Source organism: Odocoileus virginianus, chromosome 20 (genome assembly GCF_023699985.2).
Source record: "Odocoileus virginianus isolate 20LAN1187 ecotype Illinois chromosome 20, Ovbor_1.2, whole genome shotgun sequence".
In the NCBI taxonomy this organism is placed as follows: domain Eukaryota; kingdom Metazoa; phylum Chordata; class Mammalia; order Artiodactyla; family Cervidae; genus Odocoileus; species Odocoileus virginianus.
The window spans coordinates 36,834,544-36,842,950 of record NC_069693.1 but is presented as its reverse complement, the minus strand read 5'-3'; the positions used below and the strand labels follow the sequence as shown (position 1 = coordinate 36,842,950).

At 39.6% G+C, this 8,407-nt stretch overlaps 1 pseudogene; it reads left to right on the top strand.

Annotated features, from left to right (window-relative positions):
* Positions 1–7,282: 7,282 nt before the first annotated feature.
* LOC110151857 (large ribosomal subunit protein eL30 pseudogene) lies at positions 7,283–7,635 on the top strand (annotated as a pseudogene).
* The last annotated feature ends 772 nt before the right edge of the window (positions 7,636–8,407 follow it).

Sequence of the window (8,407 nt, the reverse complement as noted above, 5' to 3'; positions counted from 1 at the left end):
CCTGGAAGGAGTAGCACATTTCTTTACTGTGTTAAAGTCTGGAGTAGTGGATAAAAGCAAATGTCAGTACCAAATTTCATGGATATGAATCCTGGCTTCTACTCACTAGAAATAAACAGCATAATCCTGACTGTGCTGGAAGTTCTAGCCTCAGACATTTTTGTTTGTTTGTTTGTTTGCAATTGGCATGATGTTCGCCGGGAATATTCAAAAGAAAACTATAAAAAACACTTTTGAGGAAAAGGTACTTGGAACATGAGAAAAAATAAAAATTCACTTTGCATTGCAAATCCCTTTCTACTGCTTGAGAACTTTAAAAAAATTGTTTATCATAAGCAGGTATTATCTGTTCAATTTTTTAAAAAAGGCTGGGGCCAGAGTGGGGCACCTACAACACATTTTCAGGACAATATGTGGAATTTGGAAAATTTGAATTAAAGAGGGGAAAGTCATGACTGAGAATAAAAATTAGAATATGTGAAATACTTATGGGTGAAATGATATGACATTGTGGAATTTTCTTCAGAATAATTCAGTGCGAAATTGTGTGTGTATAACGTGTGTGTAGAGTGAATAAGGATTGAGGGTGTACAGTTAAAACAAGACTGATCATGTTTGAACAGTTTTGAAGTTTGTATGTGTATACATGAATTCACTATACTAGTCTCTATAAAAAGTTAGAAGTAAGTATGAGTTTATAGAAAACCTAATAATATATAAATTATAGTTCCAAATTAATAACTGTAAAATAATTTGTCTTGATTTATTCACAATGTTATTCCTATTTGGCATAGTGAAACTTAGTTGTTTAAATTAAAATGTACTATTTAAATTTTAAAAATAAACATTTTGAAAAGTAATCTAAAACAACAAACTGAAAAATTATTAAAACCAATTAAAATCCTGTAGGGTAGCTGACTTCATAATGAAATGTACAAAATAAAACGTACTCTTAAATAACAGCAAAACCCAGTTAGACAAAAGGAATGATACAGTGATCCCAGATGAAAAACAACAATATACATAAAATATTTAGGAATAATGTTCATGATAATATACAGAACTCTCTATAAAAATATTTATGGAAAACATAAAATAATTTGTAAAGAAATTGAATAAGATGCCAATTTTCTGGATGGGAAAATGAAATAGTGAATGAATATCAATTATTTTTAATTTAGTAATATAGTTCATACAAGTCAAACCAAATCTCACTGAGTTTCATCTGGGAAGGCAAGGAGAGGTAATACTACTTGATGTAATGAGTCAAAAGGCTTTTTGGGAAAACAGATAAAAAATTATTTAGAACATTTGTCGGGGCAGTAAGAAGCAACAGGGACTGATTTACTTGACAATGTACTAAAATGTGTCACAGATACAATAATTAAAGCAGTAGAATGTGTCTCAGTCAGCACACACTCAGCTCTGCTGTAGTAACAAGCAAGCCCAAAGTATAAGCGTCTTGGAAACAAAGACTCTTGTCTTGTTTCTGATGCATGTTTGCTAGAGGTTGAGGCCTCTCCTCTATGTCTCTGTACTCCACCACTGATTCCATCCGCGGTGGAGCACAGAGTTCTGAAGATATTCCACTGGCAAGTAAATGTTCCAACCCAGCCCACCTAATATCTGCTTCTATTTCATGGATCAGAGCAAGTCACATGACCCCATGCAACCCTAAGGAATATATTTGCCAGGTTGTGCAATCTAATCACACTCCTGGTAGCCAGCAAGTGAGGCATGTTGGTGAACAGCATTAATAATTACTACAGATACTGGCAGAAAAATGCAGAGGAGCAACTAACCCACAAACAAACTCTATGAAGTAGAAAAATAAAATATGTGATGGCATCGTGTCAGGAAAATAAGACAGAAATAAATAATAAAAACCACTGGGAAAGCTGGTATATATTTGAAGTAAAAAAGTTAGTCTCTTACCTTGCCCCCTAAATAAACCTCAGATGAATATTTGAAGTAAAAAATATTTGAAGTAAAAAAGTTAGTCTCTTACCTTGCCCCCTAAATAAACCTCAGATGAGAAATCTACCCCCAAATATGAAAAGACAGAGGAAATTCTACACATATATCTTTATATTTAATCATATCTTAATCATATAATTAAAGGCCTCTCTCTGTATATGTGTGATTGTATGTATACTAATCATATTTATGTATGATTAAGATAGAAAAAGAAATGGCTGACTTATAAGCAATGAGATAAATTACTAAAGAAAAAGGATTTGGCCAAACACATTATAATTTATTAATGTAAACATACATACATAAAAGTTCAATGACAGACTGAGAGAAATATTTATAACAAATATAAAAATTTTAATAAAGGTTAGTATAATCTGAAGAATTTAAACAAATGAAAAACAGAAAAAATTTCCCAAAGAAAAATGGATAAAGACATGAACAAATATTTCACACAAGAAAAATATACAAATAACTGAAATTATTTTTAAAAATTCAACCTTGCTAACAAATACAAATTTTAAAACAAGACAGTATGCCTTTGCTTAAAACAATGATTTTTTTAACTGCTATTTTTTCTGAAAATTCAGAGAAATTGGCCTTCATATTCCTTCTGATAGAAGTATATTCAGAATCATTTGTCTGAAAAAAATTTAATAAAATGTATCAAGGATCTTAATAATTTTCATAACCTTTGAACCAGTCATTACTCCATTATAAACCTTAATTCAATGGAAAAATCATCCAGATGCAAAATATTACATACAAGTTGTTTATATAACAATAAGCAAAATAATTAATTTTTTAAAAACTCAACTAGAAAAAACCCTGGCATCCAACTACAGAATGTATTAAAATAAATGTTAGTGCATCCACAGCCCTGACTTAACAATGCTTACAAACGTATTTAATGACATGAGTAACACAAATATGTTAGTGTTAATTTTTTTTAAGTGATGAGTCATCATGAATTTAATTTTAGGAAAATTCAGGGGAAGAACACATATGGTAGAATAAAATATAAAATGATCTATCAGAACATCCATGTAGCTATTTCTAGAATATTGGCAAATTTTTTTCCTCTATTTATTCTTATTGGCTATAATAAGCATGTATTACTGTAACAATCAGGAAAATACACTTTTAAGCAAGGAGGATGTTTTAAAATATTTCTTTTTGTTTAGCTTAACAAGATTCTAAATATTTTTAAGTGTCATTATATGTATTTGCCCTTAACTGTGCTGACTGAGGATGAGAAAGATAGTAAAGTGCAAGGAAGGTAACTTTTTTCCCTAAGGGCTGCCACTCCTTCCTTCCTATGCCTGTGGCAGACATCACAAATCAATCCCAGCATGCTAGACTTAGATGCTCAGCAAGCATGAGCAATCTGGAGAGCCACTACCTGTCAATCACTTCAAGTGATTTCCCCTCTCAGATGTTGAAAAGATCTTCAAAGTGCTAATCAAAACAAGAATTTCCATTCCAGATCTGCTGTCAGCTCAAGAAAGTTGGTCCCCAATCTGAGCCTGAGAACCCATCTCTATAAAGTGAAGATTACAGAAAACTGGACAAGTTCTGGGAAGTTCTGACCAGCTATTTCTTCTCCTAACATCATCATCATGCTCATCTATCACCCTAAATTCTGCCTTTCCCAAAGCAATCTTATGACAAGTCATTGTGTCTGAGCATTTCCTTGAGCTGCTCAGTGCCCAGTGATGCTCAACTGTCTCTCATCCCTGTAGATCTGGATTTCTTCACAGTGGCACTGTTGACACTTCACAGTGGCACTGTTGACACTTTGGACTAGATAATTCTCTGTATGGGGGCCAGTGTCATGAATAATAGAATTTTTAGCCGCATCCTTGGCCTACTATACATAGTAGACACCAGACGCACACCCATAGTCATGACCATCTGTAACAGTAGTCCCCAGATTTTTTGACACCAGGAACTGATTTCACTAAAGACAATTTTTCCATGGACTGGGGAGGAGGGGTGGAGGGATGATTTCAGGATGATTCAAGCACCTTACATTTATTGTGCACTTTATTTTTATTATTGTTATATCAGCTCCACCTCAGATCATCAGGCATTAGATCCTAGAGGTTGGGGACCCCTGATCTAAAACATCTTCAGTTCAGTTCAGTTCAGTTCAGTCACTCATTCGTGTTCAACTCTTTGCAACCCCATGAATCACAGCACGTCAGGCCTCCCTGTCCATCACCAGCTTCTGGAGTTTACTCAAACTCATGCCCATTGAGTCAGCGATGCCATCCAGGCCATCTCATCCTCTGTCATCCAATTCTCCTCCTGCCCCCAATCCCTCCCAGCATCAGGGTCTTTTCCAATGAGTCAACTCTTCGCATGAGGTGGCCAAAGTATTGGAGTTTCAGCTTCAGCATCAGTCCTTCCAATGAACACCCAGGACTGATCTCCTTTAGGATGGACTGGTTGGATCTCCTTGCAGTCCAAGGCTATCTCAAGAGTCTTCTCCAACACCACAGTTCAAAAACATCAATTTTTCAGCGCTCAGCTTTCTTCACAGTCCAACTCTCACATCCATACATGACCACTGGAAAAACCATAGCCTTGACCAGATAGACCTTTGTGGGCAAAGTAATGTCTATGCTTTTTAATATGCTATCTAGGTTGGCCACAACTTTCCTTCCAAGGAGTAAGCATCTTTTAATATCATGGCTGCAGTCATCATCTGCAGTGATTTTGGAGCCCCCAAAAATGCAGTCTGACACTGTTTCCACTGTCTCCCCATCTCTTTCCCATGAAGTGATGGGACCAGATGCCATGATCTTAGTTTTCTGAATGTTAAGCTTCTTCAAAACACCTTCAGACACTGCCAATGTCCCCGGGGCGGAGTTGGGGGGAGGGGGCAAAGTAACCTATAGTGAGCATCTCTGTTGAAGATACTTCTCCTCTGGTGGAAGATAGTAGTTTCTGTAGATTATGGAGCTTGCTGAATGTCATCCCCTCAGCAAAACTGGGGATGGAAAAGAGATGTGAGAACACTTCCCATCTGTGGTCCAGATCCTTCTTTGAAGAAAAGACCATGTCTCTGAGGGCCTGGAGTGTAGACCCGGGAATGCAGCCCCACTCTGCCTACCTTGCACACGGAACAGCTGCCCGGAGGCCTGGGACTTTCCACAGAGGGTGTAAATCACCATTCTGGGCTGGATGGGCACTTAGCATAATGGAGTGATTGACAGGTGGATATTTACACTCAGTTGACAAAATGGGCAAATCAATCAGTGGATGGCAGTGCAGAAAGAGGGCTGTGGGAGGAATTACAGTCTCCAGGACCACCACGGCCACTCCCTGTGGATACCATGGAAGATTCTGTAAGTTTTCTTGCAAATCCCTGCCTTGAGTAGTTAATAATAAGACTCCCTTTCAGCTTCAGGGCTTTCTCGGGTGTCCTCTTTCATGGGCAAAGCAACCATTGCCCCCATCTCCAGATGAGAAAACTGAGACCCAGAGAGGTAAAGAAATGAGACCAGCCACTGGTGACCAAATCGGACTTGCTGACTGATGTTCAAAGCATTTAGTTCTTCAGATTAAACAAGGGGAAAAATACTCCCCATTTTTGTCAGAGCCCAGATGATTTCTAACTTTCAGTTCATCATTTTGGGCTGAGGGGGATGTAACTCAATTAAAGACAGAAACATTAAATGCACAGTAAAACCATCACAGAGGGAGGATTTATAGGGGTATTGATTAAAACCATCAGTAAAGTATTTACCTTGATCAATAGGAAAAGGTGATTTAAATGTTTAGGTGTCTCCTATACTTCTGTCGGCCAAGGCTTCCTTAAAAGCATGCACTTTATGTGATAACCCGTCTGTTTCCCTCATTGTGTGCCCCTTGGCAAAGCTCATTGCCACAACCAAAGTCCCTCTTTTCACACCGCTGCCATTGTTTTTGACCCTTGTTGCAGACAGAATTTGGGATGCAAGATATTTAAGAATCAACACTTATGAAGGGAATGAGAGGACCAGGCACTGTAAGACAATGAACTGTGGGACTTCCCTGGTGGCACAGTGAATAAGAATCTGCCTGCCAATGCAGTGGACACGGGTTCGATCCTTGGCCTGGGAAGATCCCACATGCCACAGAGCAGCTAAGCCTGTGTGCCAAAACTTCTGAGCCCTTGCTCTAGAGTCCATGCTCCACAGCAAGAGAAGCCTCCTCAGTGAGAAACCCACACCCCGCAGCCAGAGAGTAGCCCCTGCTTTCTGCAACTCGAGAAAGCTTGCACGTAGCAACAAACACCCAGTGCAACCAAAAATAAAAATAAGTAAATAAATAATTTAAAAAAGACTTAGCAGGTGAAAAAGTCCTAAAACAATTAAAAAAAAAAAAAAAAAAAGATAAACTGTGATGCAGCCTGACAAAGATCCAGGCAACCAAGCAGGGTCTCTGGAGTGAGAACTGCCCCTCAGGAGGCATCGGACCCTGGCACCCCTACCTCATTCAGTTAGTTGCCAGAAACCCCATGACCTTGGGTGAGGAGTGTCTGCCCCTCAAGCAGACCCCAAAGAAGCTGACAGCTGGAGGCTGCCTGCTGACCTCACTTCCCACAACTGGGCAGTGAGGTCCAAGCAGCACATTTCTAAGCCCACCACAACCCCTCGAGATATCAGGAGAGGGTATCTAGACACCTTACGTTAAACTTGATCTCTGGGAGTCTTTGTTCAAAAGAGATGGTAAATCAAGGGCCATTTGAAACCAAGGTTGACTTTATTTTTCCTTAAACACTGAATCCCAGCAGGACTCTGTGGTGGCATGGTTGAGGTGTAGAAATTTCTAGTCATTTATATTGTAAAAGACACTTGGCCAGGAGGGAGTTAAGTCACTTGAATCCTAACCCCAGTTAGTACTTTCTTTTTGGGAGAACTTTCTTGGGTCTCTTCCCTCTTCTGGATCTCAGTCGTCATCTCTTCAAGAAATATGCTGCCTTAGAAGAGTGTTTCCCAATTTTACCCAGCATTAGGATGCTCCTGGAGAGTATTTATTAAAATTTGGGTTTCAGAAGCATAACTGAAATCTCCAGGGAAGTAGCCAAGGAATCTGTTTTCAGCAGAGCCCCAGCTGATCAGAGCTGATCAGTTGACAATGAAAGTTGAGTAGGGTCCCCAAAGTCAGACCTGCGACATCAGAGTCACCTGGAAAAGTGATTCTCCAGCCCCGGAATAGAAGATTTTGATTCAAATTCAGTGTTTAAATATAAACAGGAATACCCTGGCCATCTTGGCAGCTGCTCTAGGTTTGGGGGTAGTCCTGCACTGACAGGAACATGGTGGCCACAAAGAAGATGAAAGGGCCACTGGAGTCAGTCAACTCTAGGCTCCAGCTGGTTATGGAAAGTGGAAAGTACGTGCTGGGGTACAAGCAGACTCTGAAAATGATCAGACAAGGTAAAGTGAAACTGGTCATCGTTGTCAACTGCCCAGTCTTGAGGAAATCTGAAGCAGTGTGTTTTGCCATGTTGGCCAAAACTGGTCCATGACTACAGTGGCAATATTACTGAATTGGGCACATAATGTGGATAATACTACAGAATATGCACACTGGCTATCATTGATCCAGGTGATTCTGATATCATTAGAAGCATGCCAGAACACACTGGTGAAAAGTAAATCTTGTACAATGTTTCTGTGACCAGAGCTTTAAAAAAAAAAAAAATATATATATATATATATATATATAGGAATGATGACACTCAATAGAATAGACTGATTGCATGAAAAGCCCTAATTCTTTACCCTGATTGTCCCCATGCCTTTTTTCCTGTGACTTTAGAGGTCATTCTAAAAAGGCAGAGAATATTTCTCTCCCCCCATGTGATATGTTTGGCCAATAGACATAACTGTGTATTCATTCTTGTCCTTGGCCTCCAGAGGCTTTGCATATTTCTACTTACTTCCTTGCACTCCTGTCATCACCACAAGAAGTTTATGCCTGGCCTAGTCCACTGGTCCCAGAGACCCATGAAGCAGAGCTGCCCAGCTATAAGGTGTCCCAGCCAAGTCCAGCCTAGACTAGACCCCCATCCAACCTGTAGACACTTAGTGTCACCAGACTCGACGAGCCAGCCTGCAGCTGAGCTCCTGACTAATGAGAAAGCAACTCTTGCGGTACACCACCAAAGTCATGTGATTGTCCTACAGCATTAATGTTGTCCCAGTGAACTGATACAGTCAACACAATAGTGGCTAATAGTTCGGAGAAGGCAATGGCACCCCACTCCAGTACTCTTACCTGGAAAATCCCATGGACGGAGCAGCCTGATAGACTGCAGTCCATGGGGTCGCTAAGAGTCAGACGCGACTGAGCGACTTCACTTTCACTTTCATGCATTGGAGAAGGAAATGGCAACCCACTCCAGTGTTCTTGCCTGGAGAATCCCAGGGATGGGGGA